We start from the raw sequence: 23,230 nt of genomic DNA on the forward strand, positions 1-23,230 counted from the left end.
TCGTGCTATTCTTTAGCAAAGGCCGAATCACAAATTGCTTGCTGGAAGAATGCATTTGCAGGTTAAGCATAAAATGAGATTTGCTAACAAGATTACCAGTTAGATGTCCACTTCAAGCTATAATTTTGTGGCGGAGAGATTCTTTTTGTGGAAAAAGCGAATGCCATGGAATTAGCAAATAATTTGTCAATTGCAGTTAAGAGTTTCAACGATAATGTTTCCAAGAAGACAGTAGTTTTCTCATTTGAAAGAATTTTGAACACGAAATAAAGCACTCGTCAGTGTAAAATCATCTTCCTAGTCTGGTTACATTGAAAAATCATATGCAGGCATTTTGCAATCGTTTTGATCGTATAATCTCAAACTTGATTTATTTAAGCATGAATCTAAAAGCAGAAGAGCCACATCCATGTACATTTTCATATCTGAAACCTATTTTTCTCTGGCGTAGGCTACGATTGAAGACTATTGAAAAATGTGGGAAATTTTCGGAAGGGTGAAAAGGCCATTCCCAAAATTTACTCATTTGGTTTGAACAAAAAACTTTAAAAGGGTCATCTTATTGGTTAATAATCAGACTCTACTAAACCAAATTGTGTTAACCAGTCACGCATTGAAGCCTTAATCGAAGCAATTTCTTTGAGGTCACTCTTTGTTATTCCTGTACCCTTGTACTAGATGACAATGGTGGAATTTTAGTAGTTGAAAGGCTGAAAGCTACTGGCAAGGTACTCTGTCTGATTCGCTGCTTGTCTACTTGAACTTATACTCAATTTTTCCAGAGCTCAATACAAGGCCAAGTAGCTTGTAAGGCCAAGTAGCTTTTTAAGCCAAGTTCGGATCTATAATTACTAACACAAATATAGTGTGGGGTGTGTTGAAATACTTGTTAAACATACTTAATGTGAAATAATTAAATTTTCAGAATATTGATTGAACATTTCACAAGAAAAATCACAAGTAAAGTCGATATTTTGAGTCTACACTTTATTTACTAAGTTGCTTAACCAGTGTCTAAGCCATTATTCCAAAGGGCAATGGCTATGTGTTTTGACTACTTTTAGAATTTTAGTCACAACCTTATCGGCTGAATTGATTTAAAATTTGAAAACTGTGAATCGACTGGATAACTGGATGAAGGTGTTAAACCTGGTGAACCGGTTTGGTTCTGCTCATGGGTTTTCATACTCTCCTTCTCCTTTGTTTTCACCTTGTTTTTGAAAGTTCTATCACATATTACATCAAGATCCTATAAATTACGACCATTTGAACAATAACTACGCAAGTTTTGATAGAATTAAAGAGGGTTCCCTTTGGGCTTTTCAGTTTTCCACATTTTCGTAACTCCGGTCTCAACGGGACGGCATTCGAAATATGAAAAATTGTCCTCAAATCAAAATGGAACCATCGAAAGCCTTTCGTTTTGTTTAGCACCGGTGCATGTCATTTTAGAATATCTACTTCAGCAATATATGTTGCCATATGATGAATTGTACAACGAAGAATCAAACTAGACAAATTGGGAAATTAGGGGGGTTAAAGAACCCCAGAAACAAGGCGTAGACAACATTCGGCCAAAACAAAATCGTACCCAACAAAATCGACCACAAAATAGATGGTAATGTCAATCCTACAAATACAAGTATCCATCTGGTTTTGCAATCAGCATCACATTTATTAGGAAAAGATCTTACAGAAAAGAGGAGAATTGAACAAATCAGACAATTCTACTTTGCATGGGCATGGATGCAGAATCCTGTTACAAATGTATTAGAAGGTAAGAAAATTCAAAAAAGAAAAAGAAAAATCGGTAAATATAAAAATATATTACTATCACGTACGATTCATCTCATTTGCCTATGTTTTGAATGCTGGAGATCGATGAATGAAACAACGAGTCAGAAGAACATAATATCGGAGAGATTGAACATTTGCGGCACCCTTTCGAATATTTGATTACCATTAGATACATATAAAGATGAACACCCAAAGAGCACAGCAAATCTCTCTGTTTCCTCTTTCTCACCCTTTTTCTCTCTTGATGACGATGGACACGGTATTCCTTAATTTCTGCTAATTAGAATCGACGTGCGAAGGTCGAGCATTTGCGCTTCAACCATCGGAACCCTTGTTTGAAAGAAGCCTTGAACTTGCCTTCGACCGAATAAAGCTTGTACCTGGCCACCCTCCTCTTCCTCTTCTTCTCCGGATCATTCCACCACGATGCTTTTATCGCCGACTCCTTCACGTTGTCTAGTCTGTGCGGGGTGAAGCGTGTTCGAGCATGCGAGGCCGGGATTTGGCTACGTACATCTGGTTTTGGTTAAGAGTTTGAATCGTCATGATCTCTAGACTCCGGCCAACTCCATGGGATCGGTAGCTCGGTGACCACGGGTCCATCCGTGTCCTCAATCTCTCTCTCTCTCTCTCTCTCTCTCTCTCCTCTCCCCTTTCTCGGATGGGAAGGATTTTTTTTCTCTCTCTTGATGACCATGAACACGTCTATTGGTTCTCTGAGGAAGTTGAAGAAATCGAGCGCTTATGGTTGTGAGTCTCTGAGAGAAATCCCTAGCTCGATTGGGGATTTACAGAATTTGCAACATCTTCATTTGAGTTTTTCTGCAATCGAAAAGCTTCCCAATGCGATTGGAAGGCTGAAAAATCTGCAGACTCTACATATCTCATTGTGCTGTTGTCTGAAAAGTGAAATTGGTGAGTTGCCTTCCCTCGAGATTTTCCATAGAAAAGTGTAGTTCCATTGAAAGATTGAACCTTTCACAATTGATTCGTCTGAAATGATTGCATGCTGAGCATTGCAATAGCCTAGTTGAAATTCAGGGCATGATAATTTGGCATTCTTGGAGGTCATATTTATATATGATTGCAATTCCATTAAAAGGCTTCTCTGTCCAGAATCACGGTGTCTGAAGAAATTAGTGGCTGTCGGGTGCGACAATATAGTCGAAATTCAAGGTCTTGATGGTGCGAAGTTCTTAGAAGACTTGGATTTTACAGGATGCAAATCAATAGAGACTTTCCAGATTTGATGGGATGTGAGAAGTTAGGATCTCTAAGAGTTCGAGACAGCAAGAAACCTCCTTAGCTTTGGGAACTTGAAAAGTTGAATTTAATTGATTTGGATATTTCCTATCTTTTGACTTTTGGAGTGATGTTTCCTCAACAGAGGTAAATAAGCAGTTAACAATCATTTTCTTCTGAGATTCATGACCTACTTTTCATCCCCATCTTCTTTTGACAAGAAGGTTTTCCATGACAGGGTTCTGTCATAATTGAAGGAATGGGGGAGTTGGTCATACATGATGCTTCAGCCAAGATCAAAATATAGACCCAAATGTCAATAGAAGGCATAGTAAGATTCTCCATCCTTGAATAGCCAGCGTGAGCAAATAGAGTAATAGTTTTCTTGAAGCTTTATTTTAATTTCTTTTAGAATGATTTGCTCTACGCTGGGTATCTATTTGATTGATTTTGGAAACTCCAAATTTGCCTACACATATTGCTGTTGGTTACGATGTAGCAATATTTTTCGTTTATCCTTCCATTGGCAGCTTCTGCAAACTACAAACAGATTAGCAGCTTGCAAGGCAAGGATGAAAATATCAAGCAAAGGTAAACAAGAATTCCCCAATGATTTAATAGTTCCTCCATAAGTAAACCTGGGATTTGAAATTTTCAAATTGAGGCTGATGAACTTCTGCTACTCAATATTGTAAACTACGCCCAGAATTTCCCTGTCCAGAATTAATATTTTCTTTGAAAAAATCCTTGGCCATTTTGAGTTACTTTGTGAGTTCTTTTGTGTGAAATTTGACTAATGGCAGATGTCCTGTTTGAGACAAACATATTGGTTTTCCGCGATGAACAGAAACCCTATCAAGTTTCTTATTGTTCCCTTGATGTCCCTCTTGAACCTTCTAAGAATAGCATCAATTCCCATTAAGTATGATGAAGTGAGCTAAAATAAAACATATCAAGTGTTTTTGGTTTGTGATAAAAAAAAATGTTAAAGTAGTTTTGGCTAGTCTGTCATATATGAATGTACGCCACCTTAACATTACTAGTAGTCAAACTATTGTTTTGAATATTATCAAACAAGGTAAATTGGTGCTGCTTCCATGACAGGTTTGGTTGGTCTGTGTAATGATCAAGGCTTACTTTGGGACTTTAGTTCGATTAACTGTATCGATGACTTTTGCATTAATGAACAATGTTTTGCCCGTCGTGAAACAAGCTAGGATGAGGAGCTCAAGAATTTGCTAATTAGTTTGCATACCGTTTGATCCTATTGTTGCCATGGAATTGCTTTATTACATGAATGATTTGGGTGTGGCTCACTTGGCTAAGGAACTTCAAATTCCATACTTGAGACTGATCAAAATAAAGAAAAGGGATTTTGCAGAGGAAGCATCAACAACAGCTGAGGACCATCTTGCGTGCCAAACTTGAAGAGGCTTTGGGGCCGACTGGAGTGTCCTAAGGAAGTTTTGATACTCGTGAAGATCCAAAACACTTGATCTGATCTCAATGTCACATCCCTAAATGATTGTAAATGTATTTTTTTTTTCAATTAAATATGCTTTATGTATGCTCATTAGGTTCTAGCTCTCCTTTAATCAAAAACTAAGTTGATAATTTTTTTGTATGTTACCCGAGTGTGTTGAAGCCCAAAAAGAAAATAGAAAGGGAAAGAGAAAAGAAAAGAAAAGAAAGAAAAGAAAAATAATACCACGTGGTGTTATATTATTTTATTTCTTTTCTCTCTCTCTCTCTCTCTTCTTTTCTCTCTCTCTTTTCTCTCTCCATCCCTCTTTTCTCTCGTGCGAATCCCCTCCCCGCCGCCAATACCCCTTGCCAATTTCAAATTGGTTTCTTCTTCTCTCTTTCTTTTTTCACCTTTGACTAGTCAAAAGGTTATCTCTCTCTCTTCTCTCTCCTCTCTCTTCTTTCTTCCTCCTCACGATAGAACCGGTTCCCTTCTTCTCCTTCTTTTCTTCTCGTGCGAACCAGGAGCTCGGAGACAGCAGCTTGCCGAGAACCGCTCGCCGCTCATCCCGTCGCCGCACCGCCGCCCGCGTCCGCGCCGCGCCCGAGTGCCCGCCGCTCGCCGTCGTCCCGCCGTCCCGCGCGATCCAGCCGCGAATCAGCCCTGTTTCGCCCCTGTCCGCACCGACCAGCCACCGACCAGCCACCTCCGGCCACCGCCCAACTCCGCCCGACCTCCCCGACGTTCCCCTCGCCCTCCGCCGGCCTTGCTCCGCCATCTCAGCCACCGGAACAGCCTCGTTTGGCCATGAACAGCAGCTGGAAAAATGGGTTTCCAGCACTGTTCAAGGCCTTTTTGGGCCGTTTCCCGGCCCCGAACCCGAGCCGCGCTTTGGGAAGAATTGTTCCTCGCGTCGCCGCCGTCGGATTGATCCGATTTGCGCGCGATTTGGTGAGTAATCTCACTAATCCCGGATTAGTTGGCTAATTATGCTTTAGGTTGGTTTAGTTTTAATTAATTATGTTTAGGTTGTTAGATTAGAAGTAATTAGCAATTATTAGTCAATTGTGATGCGATTTAGATAAATTGATTGTGCAATTAACAAGTAGACGTGGTCTACTATTTATTGGGAGTGTCTCGGGAATTTTCGGACCTCTAATTGAGCTTCAATTTGATGATTCAGGCTTAAGTGAGATTTTTGGCATTTAAATATTAATTTTCGGAATTAAATTAAATAATTATTTATTTTCCGAAAATTCAAGGGAGATGGTCTGGAACCGGAATATTATGAGGATGACTGTGGTGAAGTCCGTTTATTTAATCGACTTTATTTTAAGTTAAATTGAATTTTTAATATTAATTAATTTTCGAAATTAATTAAATAATTATTTATTTACTGAAAATTCAACTGGGATGACCCGTGATCGGAAAATTATGTTGATGACCGTGGTGAAATCCGTTTATTCAATTAGACCTTATTTTGAGCTAAACAGAATTTTTAATAATAAATAATTAATTTTCGAAATTAATTATTAATTATTTAATTTTCAGAAATTAAGATTGAGATGGGCGACGACCGAAATTTCGTGCTGATTGTCATGGCGCAGCTTCGTTTATTTAATCGAGCTTTAGTTTGTCTTTGAATTGAATTATTTGTGAAATTGAGAATTATCCTTTAATGGATTAATATTTGATTATTAATTGGAAAACAACCGGTGTTTCGGTTGACAGCACCAAAAGTGTTTTGGTGGGCTATAGAGAATAATGGGAATATTGGACTGTGGAGAGGGTATACTATATCGGCCTTCGGGCGATATGTCAGCTTTGGGTGAGCAGTGTACCTTATTATCAGCTTTGTGTGAGCATAGAGTATACTATATCGGCCTTCGGGCGATATGTCAGCTTTGGGTGAAGAAGATACAAGATACTATATCGACCTACGGGCGATATGTCGGCTTTGGGTGAGCAAGTATACTTTATTATCGGCTTTGGGTGAGCATATGGTATACTATATCGGCCTTCGGGCGATATGTCGGCTTTTTGGTGGCAAGATATACCGGTATACTATATCGACCTACGGGCGATATGCCAGCTTTGGGTGAGCAGTATACCTTATTATCAGCTTTGAGTAAGCTATGCTATCTACTTATCAGCTTTGGGTGAGCAGTCCTGATTCGATAGGACTTCATAGATAGTATTGAATATGCCGACTGAGCATGGGTCGTGATGGCTTGTAATCGACTAGGTCGATTGATCATTGCTTTGATTTGACGTCGTGAATTGATTGACTGATTGGAAATGACCGTGAGTGGTCTTGTTGGCATTTAATCGACTAGGTCGATTTGATCGATGCTTCGATCTGTGATATGATTGCTTATGTGCATATTATGAATTGTACTAACTTGCAGGTGGGATCTGATGCGAAGGTACGTCTTCTGATCTGTGCGTGTTTAGGCAGCCTATAGTATAATAGTTTACTAATTGGGCTTAGTGGGGTAGAACTCGCTGAGACGTAGTCTCATCCCAGTTTGGGGAAAAACATTTCAGGACCCTGCTAAGGAGCTGAGGAGGAAGAGTCGGAGAAGGATTTTTGGGAAAAGAAGATAATCCTGAGAGGGGCCTTGAGTACGGCCCAGATGAACTGAGATTGTATCTTCTTTGATATCTCCATCTTGATGTGAATAGAGTTTAGAACAAAAAGTTGTGAAGTGTTCTGCTTTATGGTTTGTATAAAAGTTTGGTTATAAATTTCAATATGAAAAATATGGCTCTACTTTTCTATCCCATCGTTTTATTGTCAGGGATTTTAATCGCTTCCGCATGTGCTTAATAAATGAAAGGGTCGGCGATACATTGTCCTGGGATATCGCATTATAAAATCGACCAAGTGAGACAGATGTGTGCGTGCCTGAGGATCGGGGCGTGACATCTGATGTGTCACAAGCTATTTTAGGAACGTCGACTCACTCTCCGAGAAATTTTTAGAGATTCCGGGATTTTTGTGGAAAATTGATTTGGACACCGCAGAAAATTAACGGAAATTCGTAATGGCCGAATTTAAGCGAGTTTTGACTTCCAAGCCGAGCTTTTAAGTGTTGGGGACTTACAGAAAATTATTCGGGATTTTTTTCTACATCAAAATTGGACCTCAATTTGGGAAATTGAGTGATGAAATTGATCCTAAGATTTAGAAATTCGGAATAAGGTGTGGGGCAGCATTTTAGGCAGCAAAATTTATTAATAGGTGGAATTATCTTATAAGAAAGTAAAGGGAGACAAGGGGATATGCATGTGGGCTTTATAGGGAACCAACAATTAATGGAATTGATATCTCTCCTTGACTTTCTTCCCTTGGCTTCTCACGCACGTTCCCTTTTCCTCCGGCTTCTTCCTCATTCGATCAATCCATCTCCTTTAGCTTCCATTTTGCTTTCATTTTTCTGCTTTCCTTCGTGCGTGTCTTGGAAGCCCACACCCTCCACCAACGTTGGTCTTCCCTCCTCCAAGTCCACTTCTCTCAAACGAAGCTTTCACGTGGACGTCTGCAGCTTCATCCACTTCACCGAAATCCATTCCGCTGTCACACGCCCCCGTCAACGCCCACTTCTTCTTTTATACCTCAATTTCTATCGATTTTCTTTCAGCTCACGTCAACTGCAAATCCCACCGAGCTGCCTCCACCGGGTCTTCTTATCAAGCTGCCACGAAGACCAGCAACGTCCCCCGAAGCGTGAGCTGCCCACGTGAAGAAGCGGTTGCTTCAGCGTGCCTCACGTCTTCATCTTCGCTGCTCCAGCACCTTCGCCACCTCCACGCTGGAACGTCCCCAGCCAACTCGTGGACTTTGCAGCTTCCATCTTCTTGTTCGTGATTCCAGCGAAGCCGAAGCAGCCCCACTTCCACACTTGTGAGATCCTCCGAAGCAGCTCCTGTCCGCGTGGTCACTCTTCTTCAGCTCGTGGACCGGCTGCCTCTCTCGCTTGCGGTCAACAGGCCAAGGAGCAGGCCACGTGTTTCTTCCTTCGGCCCAAGTGCAGTCAAGCCCAGCCGTGAGATTCAGCTTCAGCTAGCCCATGAATGTTCAGCCCACTTGAAGTCAGGCCCAAATTTGCAGCAGTTCAGTCCACGCATAATTCCAGCCCAACTCAGCCTTTCCAAGCCAGCGTTAATTGAAGCCTGTGAAGCAACTCAAGCCCAGTCCAATTTCAAAAGCAAATCTCAGATTTCGGCTGAGATTTGTTGGGCTCGTTTAGGCCCGGCCTAAGTCCGCCGACGCCGTCGTCGCGGTGAACCGGTTTCCGCAATTAACCAGTGAGTTTATACTCTAAACTCGCTTAGTAGGTTAATGACGTTTAAGGGGTGTTTAGATTTATTTTATTAGGAATTAGGTGGTTAGTTAGATTAAATTAGAAATCTAATTATTTAATTGAGCATGTTAGGTGGTTAGCATGGTTTAGCTATGGCCTAAATAAATTGTATTATTTATCTAGAAGGGTTTGGGAATTTCTCCAAATCCGTATTGGTTATTAATTTAATGATTTTGGCCTAGGTCATTATTTGTAGAATTTAAATTGATTTATTTAAATAATTTCAGTAATTATTTAATTATTAATTATTTTTCGGGAAATTAGGCCGGGATAGCCGGTGACGGAATTTCGTCTTGATTGCAATGGTGGGGTTAATTTTTGCAATTGAGTGTTAAATTATGCAAATTGAGTGCTGATTTGATTTTTGGTATTTAATTACAAAAATTGTGAATTTCCAATATTTATTCAGAAAATCCTAGGTGTCGGGTTTTGACACCAAAATTGGTTTTTAGTACTATATGAAATAGTGGGATTTCAAAAAGAATGAATATCAATTTTTCTGGATCAAGTTGACCGTGTACCCACACACGAGTAATTTCATGTGAATTTCTAATACGAAGAAAAATGCCAGGCTCACAATTTTAATTGAAGCATTTGAGTGCAATGCACGGTGCCCTAGGCCATATTTGAGTGATCATGTGATGGTTGAGAGAAATCGTCCCGGGCTGTTGAGCTGGACGTTATCCCTATTTGGGATACCCCCTGGATAACGGGAAGCCTGGTCGCTTGATTCCCAGACCCTATGCTCCTTCGGGAAAGCCGTCTGATAAAGAGACGTGCCGTGCTCAATTGGGTGAGACGATGCCTGGCAATGCCAGAAGACTGCCGAACTGAGAGTAGGCCGTGCTATATGCCGAGATCAAAACTAGAAACACATAATTAATTGAGTGTGGCGTTTCAGTTATTTGGGGCTTATTGTTGCTTATGTTCTCATGTTGTCTGTGATATAAATTGTACTGACTTGTAGGGTAGATCTGAGACGAGGTAAGTCTCATTGATTGTGTGAATGTGTGACTAGGACACTTCTGGGCGTATTTCCCTCCTAATTGGGGTTTAGAGCTTAGACTTGCTGAGATGATATCTCACCCCGTTGTGGGACAACATTTTCAGGGTTGTCGAGTGGAGGACCTGGAGTTGAGAGGAGGTGATCGGAAGCGTAGATCAGTTAGGACTGCTTCTTTTTGGAAGGCTAGTCTTTTGTAGTCTTTTGGCCATAGACCTGTGTACATGACTCAGTGTATATATAAAAGCATGTTTATTTTTGAATCTATTGTCCTGCTTTTCTATCCCGAGATGATTACTGTTAGGTAATTTCTTTTCGCTTCTGCATGTGCAATAAAATGGTAAGGGTCGGCGACTCGTCCTGGGAAGTCGCAAATTATTATCGATCAGATAGGGATGGGCACGCGCTCGGGGTCCGGGGCGTGACATGTAGAGTTGTTCGATGCGGTTGCAGTCTAATGATATCACTTTGGAATTGATGATGCTATGCAGAGGGAGGTATGCATTGCTAGGCTCCTCCATTTCTATCAGTTTATATGTGTGATGATCTCTGAATGTTATTATATAGGTTTGACAAGCTCAGTTCTCATGTATGCGGCATTGGATTTGTAAAGTTGAAATTGACCTAAAATTGACCTCTTTGCAAACGATCTAGTATTGCTAATTTTGCTAATTGGACCTTGCAAAATAACCAAGTAGGAAATGCATCTTTTTGTTTAGTAGTTTAGGCACTTCACCTTTTCAGCATAATTTTATTAACTTCAATTCGGTTCCTAAACACAAACAGGGAAAGTGTTGCTAATTGATTACTTCTTTTAAGCCTATGTGTTTCTTTTTCATTGGCCAGCTAATGAAGTCTCCTTTCATTGTGGTCCAACTCTGATTGGTGTCAATGTTTATGCATTTGTACCTTAATCTCTCATGAGGTAAATTATGATGCTACGATCTTGGACATCTTCATTTATTGATAATTACTCAGTGCTATCTTCCTTATGCAGATTAAAGCTGCATTTGATGAAATTCGGAGGAAGTCCCCAAACACCACAGGGTTTAAATAAGGGCAAGAATGAGCTATGTCAGTATAGAAAGGCATTTTGAAGTTCTTTGCCATTGGCATTTGTCATCCATGTTGTTAATACTCTTCAAAGGTTCTTGATATAAGGCGACCTCTTCTCATGTGGTGCATTAGTCCTTTGCAAGGTTGAAATCGTGCTATTCTTTAGCAAAGGCTGCATCACAAATCGCTTGGAGGAAGACTGCATGTGCAGGTAGTTTTATATGTGAAGTCAAGCATAAAATGAGATTTGTTAACAAGATTACCATTTAGATGTCCACTTCAAGCTACAGTTTTGTGACTGGAAGACTTTTTTCATGGAAAAAGCAAATGCCGTGGAATCAAAAAATAATCTATCAACTGCAGCCAAGAGTTTCAATGAAAAGGTTTCCAAGAAGATGGTAGTTTCACATTTGGAAGAATTATGAACCCAAAATAATGGCATTATAAAATCATCTGTTTGGTCTGGTTACATCGGAAATTCATATGTAGGCATCTTCCAATCATTTTGGTCATATAACATCAAACTTGATTTATTTAAGCATGAATATAAAAGCAGAAGAGACACAGCCATGTGCATTTTCATACCTAAAACCAAGTAAAGAGACCAGTTTTTTCTTGAAGAGCATCATTACTTCTCCCCTTCGAGATTCTCTCATGTGGATGCATGGAGCTCATGCAGCTCAGAGTCGCTCCTTCATGGTTGTTCGTGGTGTTCTCTCATGTGGATGCATGGAGCTCATGCAGCTTAGAGTCGCTCCTTCATGGTTGTTCGTGGTGTTTTCTTTCGAGTTCTTCTTTCAATAAAAGCTAGCAGCATGGATTATTTGACACCGTCTTGATTTGAGGTTTCTCTTTGAATGTGGTGTTAAATGACAAACAATGAATCGGTGGTTCAAATGAAAATTGTTGTTTAAGTTGTTTAGACAAGGAAGGAGACTATTGGTAGAAGCTATGAAATAATGTGTTCATTGCAGAGAAGAGGAGAAGAAAGCAAAGAAGATCATATCATTGCTGGGACGGGAGAAGGTGCATCTCATCGTTCGGTTGGATCGCCAAGATGAAATTGGGGAGAGTGTGGCAATCTTAGGATCCACAGGAGATTTGGGATTGTGGAAGAAGAATGTGGCAACGGACTGGACCAAGAGCGGATGGGTATGTGAGTTAGAACTGAAAGGAGGTGAATCTGTCAAATTAGAACTTATATTAGATTTTGCTGATATTACTGAGATTCCTACGTCTATTGGTTCTCTGAGGAAGTTGGAGAAACCGAGTGCCAGCTGTTGTGAGTCGCTCACAGTTATCACTAGCTCAACTTGAGATTTACAGAATTTGTAACATCTAGACATTAGTGGTTCTGGTATTGAAAAGCTTCCTAGTGCTATAGGAAGGTTGAAAAATTGGTGCACTATAAGTTTCCCATCATGCTGTTATTTGAAAGAGCAATTCCAAGTGAAAATGGTGACTTGTCTTCGCTTGAGATTCTCTATGTTACTTGGGGAATTTTTTATGCTGTGAGGATCTAGTACACTTTATCTGGTCTCGACGGCACATACTTGAATGATTTTGATGTTGTATTTTGAGTTGAGTCTACTTTTTGTATGTTCATGAGGTTCAACCTCTCTGTTAATCCAATACGTAGCTGCTGATTTTTTTGTATGTCACCCTGATGCAGAAATGTTTGTTTAATGCTGTTGCATTCTAATGTTATCATTCCGGAACTCGATAAGGCTTTGCAGAGGGAGGTATGCACTACTAGTCGTACCATAACAATGGAAAAATAACTTGTTTGCTCATACTATACGAGCTATGGAATTGCACCTGAAAAAGTATGCAAGTATGCATGAGGACAATCTCCTTCATTTCTATTAGTTCATCAATGTGATACTATCCTTTGAATGTTGTCATATAGGTTTCTGACTTTTTTAATTTGATAAGGTCAGTTCTCATGCGACGTTGACTTTGTAAAGTTAAAGCAAACTATCCTGTTTTGCTGATTTTGCTAACAGGATATTGCAAAATAACCAAATAATAAATTTATCTTTCTATTATGTAGTTTAAGCACTTCACCTTTCAGCATATTTTTATTGACATCAATTATGTTCCTAAACGCAAACAAGGAAAGTGTTGCTAATTGTTACTTCTTCCAAGCCTATTGTTTACGTTTTCATCGGCCAGCCCATGTAGTCTCTGTTCATTACAGTCCAACTACAATTGGTGCAAATGATGTTTGTGCATTTGTACCTTATCTTTCATAATGTAAATTGTGATGCTCCGATCTCAAATATCTCCATTTATTGATAATTAGCAAATCCTATCCTTCTTGTGTAGATTCAAGCTGCATTTCATAAAATTCAAAGAACATTCCTGAGCATCACAGGACGGAGATGTGGACCGAAATGAGATGTCAGGAGACGTTATGGAAACGTGTTCCAAAGTTCTTCGCTAAAGGTGTTTATAATGTGCTCTATGCTGATAATCTTGATAGGATTCTTGATATAAGGGGGACCTCTTCTAATGCGGTGCAGTAGTCCTTTGCAAACTACATCATGCTATTATTTAGCAAAGGTAGAATTTCAAAATGCTTGCAGGAAGACTGCATGTACAGGTGATTCTGGATGTGAAGTGAAGCATAAAGTCATGTTTGTCGACAAGATTACCGTTTTAGATGTCCAGTTCTAGCTGCATTTTTGTGAATGTGAGAGACTTCTTTAATATAAAAAGCGAATATCATGGAATCAGCAAATAATCTGTCAATTGCAGGCAAGATTTTCAATAAAAAGGTTCCCAAAAGACAGTAGTTTCTCACTTGGAAGAATTTTGAGCGCAAAATAAAAGTGTTCGTTAGTGTACAATCAGCTCTTGGATTTTGGGAAGTTCATGTATTGGCATTTTGCAATCACTTTGATAGTATAATCTCAAACTTGATTCCTTTAAGCATAAGCCTATAAAGCAGTGTAGGCACAGCCATACATTATCATACTTGAAACCAAATTTTCTTTGGTGTTGGCTATAGTTGACTGATAAAGAAAATGTTAAATCTTCCCAAAATTTATATCCATTTGGTTGGGACCAAGCCGTTGAACGGTCGTCTACTTGGTTAGTACTTGTGTCACGTCCCGATCCTCGGGCACGCACACATCCTTCACACTTGGTCGATTTTATAATGCGATATCCCAGGACTATGTATCGCCGACCCTTTCATTTATTAAGCACATGCGGAAGCAGTTAAAATCCCCAGACAATAAAATGATGTGATAGAAAAGCAGGGCCATACTTTTCATATTGAAACTTATAACCAAACTTTTATACAAAACACAAACCAGAGCACTTCACAACTTTTACTCTAAACTCTATTTACATCAAAATAGAGATCTCAAAAGAAGATAGGATCTCAATCCATCCAGGCCGTACTCAAGGGTCCTCTCGGGATTATCTTCTCTTCTTCCAAAAATCCTTCTTAGACTCCTCCTTCTCAGCTCCTCAGCGGGGTCCTGAAATGATTTCCCCAAACTGGGATGAGACTACGTCTCAGCGAGTTCTACCCCACTAAGCCCGATTAGTAAACCATTATACTATGGGCTACCTAAACACGCATAGGACAGAGGACTTACCTTGGCCTCAAATCCCACCTGCAAGTCAGTACAATACACAATAGGCACTCATTTACTTAAAACAAATCGAACCAGTCGATTACATGTCATACAAATCAATCCCCACTGTGGGATATTTAAAAGCTAGGCCACGTGCATTCTCTAGGACGACATTCCAAGTCTCCGAGCCACGTGCCTCGAACCTTGGGCCCACGTGCATTCTCTAAGGCGACCTCTTCGCCAAGATGGTACATCAAGTCACCGAGCCACGTGCCCTTTTAGATGCTATTCTCAAATATTGGACCCACGTGCATTCTCTAAGGCATTCAATTGCCAAGGTGACGCATTAGATCACCGAGCCACGTGTCCTTTTTACGATGCCCGGGCCCACGTGCCTTCTCTTAGGTGCTATCTCACCAAAGTGATGCATCAATTCACCGAGCCCACGTGCCCTTTTAGATGCCTGGGCCCACGTGCATTCTCTTAGGTGCTATCTAACCAAAGTGATGCATCAATTCACCGAGCCCGTGCCCTTTTAGATGCTAAACTCTGTCACCGAGCCACGTGCATTCTCCAGAATGACATACCGAGTCTCCGAGCCACGTGCTTTCTCTTAGGCGACCTTTTCGCCAAGGTGACATGTTCAACCACTGAATTCACGTGCATTCTCCAGATGATATTCCAATTCACCGAGCCCACGTGTCCTCTTTCAAGTGATTACCAATCTACTTTCAATACCGACAACCAATGCCCAACGATTTCTCAATCAATTAATTAAATCAACTCAACAAAGCATTATAAATGCTAAATAACATACTTGGCCATTTACCAATCAACAATTCAATCTCAATCAATTTCAATCAATTTAGGGTAAATCCTAAAATATCACAATTTATTCAATTCCACACAACGTGGAGCTCAAATAAATAAACAGATTGCGCCACGACGATCAGCACGAGATTTCGATCGTCGGACATCAAAACCTTAATTTCCGAAAAATAAATAAATAATTTATTAATTTCGAAAATTAATTAATAATTATTAAAAATTCAATTTAGCACAAAATATAGCCCAATTAAATAAATGGACTTCATCACAGTCACCAGCATAAAATTCCGGTCCCGGGCCATCTCAGTTAAATTTTTGGAAAATAAATAATTATTTAATTTAATTCCGAAAATTAATATTTAAATACTAAAAACTCCACTTAGGCCCGAAAAGCCTAATTGGAGCCCACTAAGGGTCAGGAAAAATCCCGAGGCACTTCCAATAATTAGTAGACCACGTCTACCTGCTAATTGCGTAATCAATTTATCTAAATCGCATCACAATTGACTAATAATCGCTAATTTATTCTAATCTAACAACATAAACATAATTAATTAAAACTAAACCAACCTTAAGCATAATTAGCCAACTAATCCGGGATTAGTGAGATTACTCACCAAGCAAATCGGATCAATCTGACGAGGCGACGCGAGGAACGATTCTTCCCAAAGCGACTCACGGATCCGGGGCCCGGAAACGGCCCAAAAGTGGGCCTAAAGCCGCTGGAAACCCATTTCGTGGGTTGCTGGTCGGGGCTGGCCGGGGCTGCTCCGGCGGCCAAAACGGCGAGGGAAGGCCGGCGGAGGGTGAGGGGGACGCCGGGGAGGTCCGGCGGTGCTGGGCGGTGGCCGGAGCTGGCTGGACCCAGGGGTGGAACGGGGGCTAGGTCGCGCGGATTCGCTCGGGGGAAGGGGCGTCTGGACGGAGGAGAAGGTAGGCAGCGCACGGGGGCGAGCGGCGGGCGCACGGGCGCGGGCGTGCGGTGCGGCGGCGGGACGAGCGGCGACGGCGAGTTGCAGCTTCTGGTTCTGGTTCGCTTGCTCGAGCGTGCGGAGGGAGGAAGAAGAAGAAGAAAGAGAGAGAGAGAGAAGATAAGGTTGGACCAGTCTCAAGGGGAGAGAGAGAGAGGAATCGGTGGGGGGCTGTCCGCACGGAAGAAAAGGGGAGAGAAGAGAGAGAAAAGAGAAAAAGGAGAGGAAAAGAGAGAGAAAAGAGAAAGAAAGAAAAAGGAAAGAGAAGAAGAGGGAGGGAGAGAGGGAAAAATAAAGTAAAACTAATACAATTATTATTACTTTATTTTCTTTCTCTTTTCCTTTTTCCTTTCGGACTTTAATTTTTCTTCCGATAATTTCTTTATTGAAATTTCGGACTCGTCAACAATTTGACAGACAATGAGATAGGATCCTAAAAATAAGAATTATGACGCGCTTAAAATTCGATTCCCGAAATCGAGTTCAATTTCGTGGTTAAAAATCGATCGTACGTGATTTTAGCCCAATCCAACCAATTAGGTAGCTTTTAGGGATTTTACAGATGATACATCTCTTAACGTCTTTACCCAATAGATTAGTTAACTCGTGAGTGATCGGCTCGGAAAAAGGGCCATAGGCACGTCGACGAAATGCCCATTTCACTTTATTGAAACGGGGTCGAATTTCAAGATGTCACAACTTAGACTCTACTACGCCAAATTTGGACTAAACCATTGAACAGTTGTCTACTTGGTTAGTACTTGGACTTCGCTACACCAAATTGTAGTCATTGGTCATGCATTCAAGTTTCAATTGAACCATTTTCTTTGGGGCCAGTACCCTCAAATGTTCCTCTTCATCATACTACATTACAACAGTGGAACTTTAGTAGTTAAAAGCTACTCACAAGATAATCATATATTCAAATTTGGTCGTTGTTTACCAAAACTTTAACTAACTTGTTAAGCCAAGTTTGCATATTCAAGCACTAAATCATACGTAATGCAGGCCGCACTAACAAGTCAAAACATTAGTTAAATATATCAAACACGAAATAATCTAATTTTGAGCATACTGATTATATATAACATGAGAAAATTTGCTAGTAAAGTCAATGTATTGATTATATAATTAATGATATAGCTAGTCAATAACACGAGAATGATAGTATGCGATTTATTTTTATAACATACAATTTGGACCTCTTCAGTTTGCCATTTCTTTTGAACAGCTACCCTTTGGCGGGCTACTAATCTAACATGATAGTACACTGTCTTTATACATCACTTCTTATTCAAGTATTTTGCGACATAACGCATTCACTCTTTGAAAGGCAATATACTATGCCACACAAATCAGCAAAATGATTCTTTAGCAGCTATCCGAGCTGCTTCAGTGGTTCCTTGGTCTTAGCTATGACCTCATATTTTAGATTTAGTCTGTCAAAGCTTGTCTCAAGAACAAGAGCATGGGGACCAAGAGATTTTAGGATATCCTGCACTGGATGAATAATTCAATCAGAATGAACAGATTATTTCAACATAATGATGAGGAGGTTACTATATAAGTTTACTACCTCACGAACTGAGTGAGTGATAGTTTCAGCTAAGGCCAGCATTGGGTCATATGCAAAGTTAGGCTTGAGACATGCCAGTACATAATCTGGATCAAAATCCTATACGCATAGACTACATTAATGACAACCATAAAAGTGACAATTATGAGCTTTCGATGTTAATCAGTCAATGTTCAAGAAAAGCTCAAATCAGCAGTACGTTCCTTTCATGAGATCAAACTAGCAGAGCAAATCCAGTTAAGACATTTTAAGAAACACAATCAATGATCACATGGTCGAACCTTTACCTTTCTCAAGTTGTTAACATAAACTATAAGCGTTAATGGAATAAATAGGGATACAAGAACCAACTCAAGAGATTGAGTGTCCTGCCAAACATAAAGAGGAGATTGGATCCTTATCCAAGCTTATGCTGGATCCAATTACTCTAGGAAGTACTTTCCATTGCAGTTTTATTAATTTGTGTCCTCTTTACTCAATATAATATACGATGTGCCACTAAGTGTTCTCAAATAACGGAACCTAAATCTTTTCATCAAACAAGGAACACTGCATTCGGTTATATTAGAACTTTATAGGGTTCTGGGCTTCGGAAGGTCTAGTTTAACACTATCAATTTAATTAGGCTAGAAACCCAGAAAATGCAGAAAAGTTTGGAAAAAGAGTTTAAGTTAGCATCTATAAAAGTTAACTTGCTTATGTTCATCAGGAACAAGGACAATAGTTTTCCAGTGGCAACATCACAAATAATTATTCCTTTTGAAGTAACTCTAGCATGATCTTTCTTCATGTACAAGGCATGCCAAATATTACACATACCTCACGTAATGTGCCTCATCAATAACAAAACCAGCTAGCTGTGCCTGCAATGCGTGATGGTCGAATATAATAAATTTACAAAGAACCTATCAGGAAAAGTTATGGTGCATCAGAAACAATTCCTTTCTAAGCAAGCATTACAATATCTCAAGAAATGATGGGTTTCCCACAATCCTTTCAGCAGTTACATACAATAGCTTGCACGATGGTTTGTCTTTTCTGAAAAGGCAGGCAAAGCAAAAGTGGAGATTAATAATTTGACAGTCACAACACTCAGCATAAATCACCAGCCTTCGTTTATGCAAAACATTCCTATCAAAGATGCTGGATTGCTAATCCACACTTTGATGGTCTGCTATACTCTCAAAGTATTTGAGAAATATAGGTATTTTCACATCATCCAAAGCTTAAGTCAACTGCTTTATTGACCAAGGAGTTCTAGTATGTCATTTTGGATCTTGAAGAGCGTGGAAGAAATTGGCAAAAGTTAAGACTCTCTATTGGACATTTGATTGGATGAGAAGCCCCATAAGCAATTTATTAAATGCTTTTGGACATGTATATTGTGTAGGTCCTTTGCTGTGTGCAGAATCACAAGCAAATTGGAAATGATCGAGTAGAGAATAAATTATATGAGAACAGAACAGTGACAATGATTTAAGTGGTTTGGCATATATTGGCTATGTCCATGGTTAAAGCATACCATGGATTCTAAAGATTGTCTGGCCAGAAATTAAGTGGAAAAATTGCTGGTAGATCTCTTCTTGCCTCCCTGATTCTTGTTAATAGCTTTCGATTGACTTCGACATTGTGTTGTGGATGACAAAATGCTGACCACATGCCATAAAATATAATTACCGAACCAATTAAAGAAAAAGTTAAAATATGACAAAAACATTATAACTGAAGGTCAAGTTAGATCAGAGTCATTTGCCACTTTTACAGTAAAGAAAAGAACTTTATCCTAGTTTAACTTAATTTCAGCACACCAAAGTTCCATGCATGGAAGAAAGAATTGGGCTTGAAAAATAGCCAAGAATGATAATTTAGCAGGCCACTGAACCATGCAACTAGCAAAGTTTACTTCAAAGCACACTAAGAAACCAATTAGCGATACTTAAACATTTGAAGAAAAGTGGATTAATTGAGTATTTGCCAACGTGTCAGTTTGAGTCTAAAACTAAAAATAGACAAAGGCACAAAGTCCATTTCAACTTACAACATCAAGTTTGTCTATTCCATGCCAAAAACAACGGTAGCACACACAACCTGGAGCTCTCTAGTATGTTATTTCGTTTGAACAGCTACTCTTTGATGGACTGGTAATCCAGTGTGATAGTACAGCGTCTTTATACCACACGTATCATTCAAGAATTTTGTAACATCAACACATTTACTCTCTGAGAGGCAAAATACTATGCCACAGAAAATAGCAAAATGATTCTTTAACAGCTCTTCAAGTTGCGTCATTGGTTCTTTGGTCTTAGCTATTAGGGGTGTCAAAAAAAACCCGACCCGACCCGAACAAGACCCGAACACGAAACAAGTATAATACTTGTTTCGTGTTCGGGTCGTGTTCAGATAACAAACATAAAACAAACAAAACAATGTGTTTCGGGTTGGGTCAGGGTTCGAACATTGTTCGACCTGAAACACGTTAATTCTGAATTCCAAACACGCCAAAAACACAAACACATACCTCGTCAGCTCCGCCTTCTTCTCTGACGAGTGTGCCTTCTTGTGGAGTCCACTGCTGCCCTCCGATCGACGCGCCTCCGCCTCTCCATCGCCGTCGCCACCCCTCACCTCCACCTCGCCGACGCCGGAACCCTAGCCGCTGCGTGCGGCCAACCATCATCGACAGCTCGGGGACTGGGTTCGCTCGGCGATCATGGCTTTCGCTTCTCGCCTCGTTTCCAAGTTTAGATGTATATTTGCTTGAGGCTTGAGCTAAGACACCGAATATACCGGTTGTTCCTTTTCTTTTCGAGCTGCGAGGGTGATTGTTCTTTCGCGTTGTGTGCAGGCTCTGTGTTTGCTTCAATTCCTGAGTGAACTGCGGCGTACAGTTTTTGAGTGATCGTGACACTTAAGTTAGCGGGTTCCCGTGTAGGCATATCTCGCAAAGCTTGCTCGTATCTCCGTGAAACCATACTGAAGTGAGGATCATCCACGGGACATGATGGGTTCGGAGGTTGAAACGCTTGAGGAGAGATTGAAGTCTTCCTTGGTCCGGCTCCATGCGGAAGGTGCCATTCTTGAAAGGATGGTGTACAAAAACAAGAACCAGCATAGGCGTTGCTCCTATTTCCAGTATCTTTTGAAGGTTCCTTTTTTCGCCCACCGTTTGACTGGTGTCATGACTCATGACCTACTTTTGAGCTTTTTAAAATTAGTCAAAAAGGCATTGGAATCTGAGAGATGTCTTATTTGAAAAAATGAGAGGGAAAGATTGAAGTTTAGATGAATAGCCGATGAAGGATTCGTGGATCTTAAGTGCTTACTGGTGGTTTTGTTTATACAGCTTAAAAGTTTTAAACCAGTGCAATCAGCAAAAGATTGCGTCATTTTTTTGAGGTCGGGAAGCAGAAATTGGATTTGGCAAAATTTTATCCCTCTTTTGGAATTGTAAAAAATTTGGGGCCAGAGTGATTAAGGTGAAAGCTAGCCCTCTCAACTGATTGTTATTAGTGTTCTTTCTGGCACCTTTTCTTTTTACCGTCGTATGTATGGCCGAGGTTTTTCATCCCAGCGATTCCTGGGTTGGCAGGGAAGAGGTTCCTTTTGGGGCTCGTTCTATTTCAACTCAAGTGGGTAAGAGTCATGTTATCTTAATTTCTCACGAATTCATCTTTTGATGCTTTCTTATTCAAGTTTCCTTCCAGTGAGCTGAGAATTGACCATTTGTATTTGTGGAAATACCTGATCCTGTGTTTTTTCTCTGTGCAATAAGGAACAAATAGAAAAAAAGAGAGGTGAAAAAAAAAAAAAGAGAGTGAAAACCCAGAACCCGACCCGACCCGACCCGAACCGACCCGAATTTCCAATGCGAGTTTAATGTGTTTCGTGTTCGGGTCGGGTCGGGTCACACTATGTGACCCTTATGTTTCGGGTCGGGTTGGGTAACATCAAAACCCGACCCGACCCGACCCATTTACACCCCTATTAGAGCTTTCAGGATTTCAATCAGTCCCAAATGATTATTTCAGCAAAATTTCGAGGTTAATGTGCAAGTTTCATACCTCACGAACAGGTGGCAGTGGCAGTTAAGGCCATCGCTGGGACATATGGAAAGTTTTGCTTGAGACATTCCAGTCCTCTATAATTTGGACAAAATTCATGTCCCCATGGACTGCAATAATGACAACAAAGAAAGTATTGATCAATAAGCGTTACTCATTTACAATCATTCCCAAGCCAAACATGGACACTTCCAATTACTTCCGAAAGTAATATCCACTGGAGCTCATTTTAGTTGTGCGCATTTTGCTTTATTTGATTAACGATGTGCTACTCACTTTTCCCGCAAGAAGGAACTAGATCATTTCTAAAATTGCTTATTTCAACATTGCATCCGTTATACTAGATCGTCAAAGATGGTCTGGGTTTCAGAAGGTTCAGTGTAACACTGACAATGTACTTGGGCTAGAAATACATAATATGCAAAAATGTTCAAAAAGAGAGTTTGAGTGAGCTTATATAAAAGTTAACTTCTTTATCTGGGACAAGGACAATGGTTTTGCAGTGGCAACATCATAAATACATATTCCTTTTGAAGTAACTTTAGCATTAACTTTGCTTTAGATGCAAGGATGCCAAAGAACATACCTCACTTAATGTGTCTTATCAACAACAAAACCAGCTAGTTGTGCCTGCAATGCACGGCAGCCGAGCATCAAAAAGTGAAAAAGAAATGATGGGTTTCCTACAATCCTTTCAAGGGTTACATACAATAGCTTGCACGATGGATTAACTTTCCTGAAAAGGCACCTTTTTTATGTATTAATGACTTGATAATCACAACAGTCAGCAAAAAAAGTTTTAAAAGTCCAATAGAAACCTCACAGCAACAATTATAGCCCAACATTTTATGGCAAAATGATAATTGTATGGTATGATGTACTTCTCTAGGAACACTAAGATCCTAAAATTTATTTGAGGCAAACATCTTAGGCATGAATCTTTTCATTAAATACATAAAAAATGTGCATCCATTGCAACATATGGAGGGTTAGAGTAATTATTTTATCCTGGTTGATAGATACCAGGGGACATATAATGAATGTGACACTTGGTTTAAGAGTAGTTGGCAGCTGAAATGAAGGATAAAAACATCAAAAGAGCACATGAAGAGAGGATGGGATGAAGGAATTATCCTTTCATTCACCTTCGGCTGATCAGAAAGCATTAGCTGTCACTATCTGTCTTATATTTACTTCAACTAGAAACACATATCATCTACTTCAAGACTCAACAGAAAGTACTTTAGGATAACTCAAATTAATAAATTCAGATT

The 23,230-nt window shown here is 40.0% G+C and overlaps 2 long non-coding RNA genes across 6 annotated transcripts; both read left to right on the forward strand.

Moving 5' to 3' along the window:
• The first annotated feature begins 3,147 nt into the window (after nt 1–3,147).
• LOC104432396 lies at nt 3,148–13,552 on the forward strand. Of its 5 annotated transcripts, XR_005551580.1 has the most exons (7): nt 3,148–3,186; nt 3,278–4,572; nt 10,307–10,371; nt 10,721–10,799; nt 10,872–12,082; nt 12,603–12,672; nt 13,259–13,552. It is a non-coding gene; the product is annotated as an uncharacterized LOC104432396 (long non-coding RNA). The 5 variants fall into 5 exon arrangements; XR_005551581.1 differs by lacking the exons at nt 12,603–12,672; nt 13,259–13,552 and having other exon boundaries at nt 3,278–3,370; nt 3,570–4,572; nt 10,872–12,586; XR_005551579.1 differs by lacking the exons at nt 12,603–12,672; nt 13,259–13,552 and having other exon boundaries at nt 3,278–4,566; nt 10,872–12,586.
• Nucleotides 4,940–7,198, forward strand: LOC120293872. The gene is made up of 2 exons (XR_005551583.1): nt 4,940–5,455; nt 7,052–7,198. It is a non-coding gene; the product is annotated as an uncharacterized LOC120293872 (long non-coding RNA).
• Nucleotides 13,553–23,230: the final 9,678 nt, after the last annotated feature.

Source organism: Eucalyptus grandis, chromosome 1 (assembly GCF_016545825.1).
Source record: "Eucalyptus grandis isolate ANBG69807.140 chromosome 1, ASM1654582v1, whole genome shotgun sequence".
Taxonomy (NCBI): domain Eukaryota; kingdom Viridiplantae; phylum Streptophyta; class Magnoliopsida; order Myrtales; family Myrtaceae; genus Eucalyptus; species Eucalyptus grandis.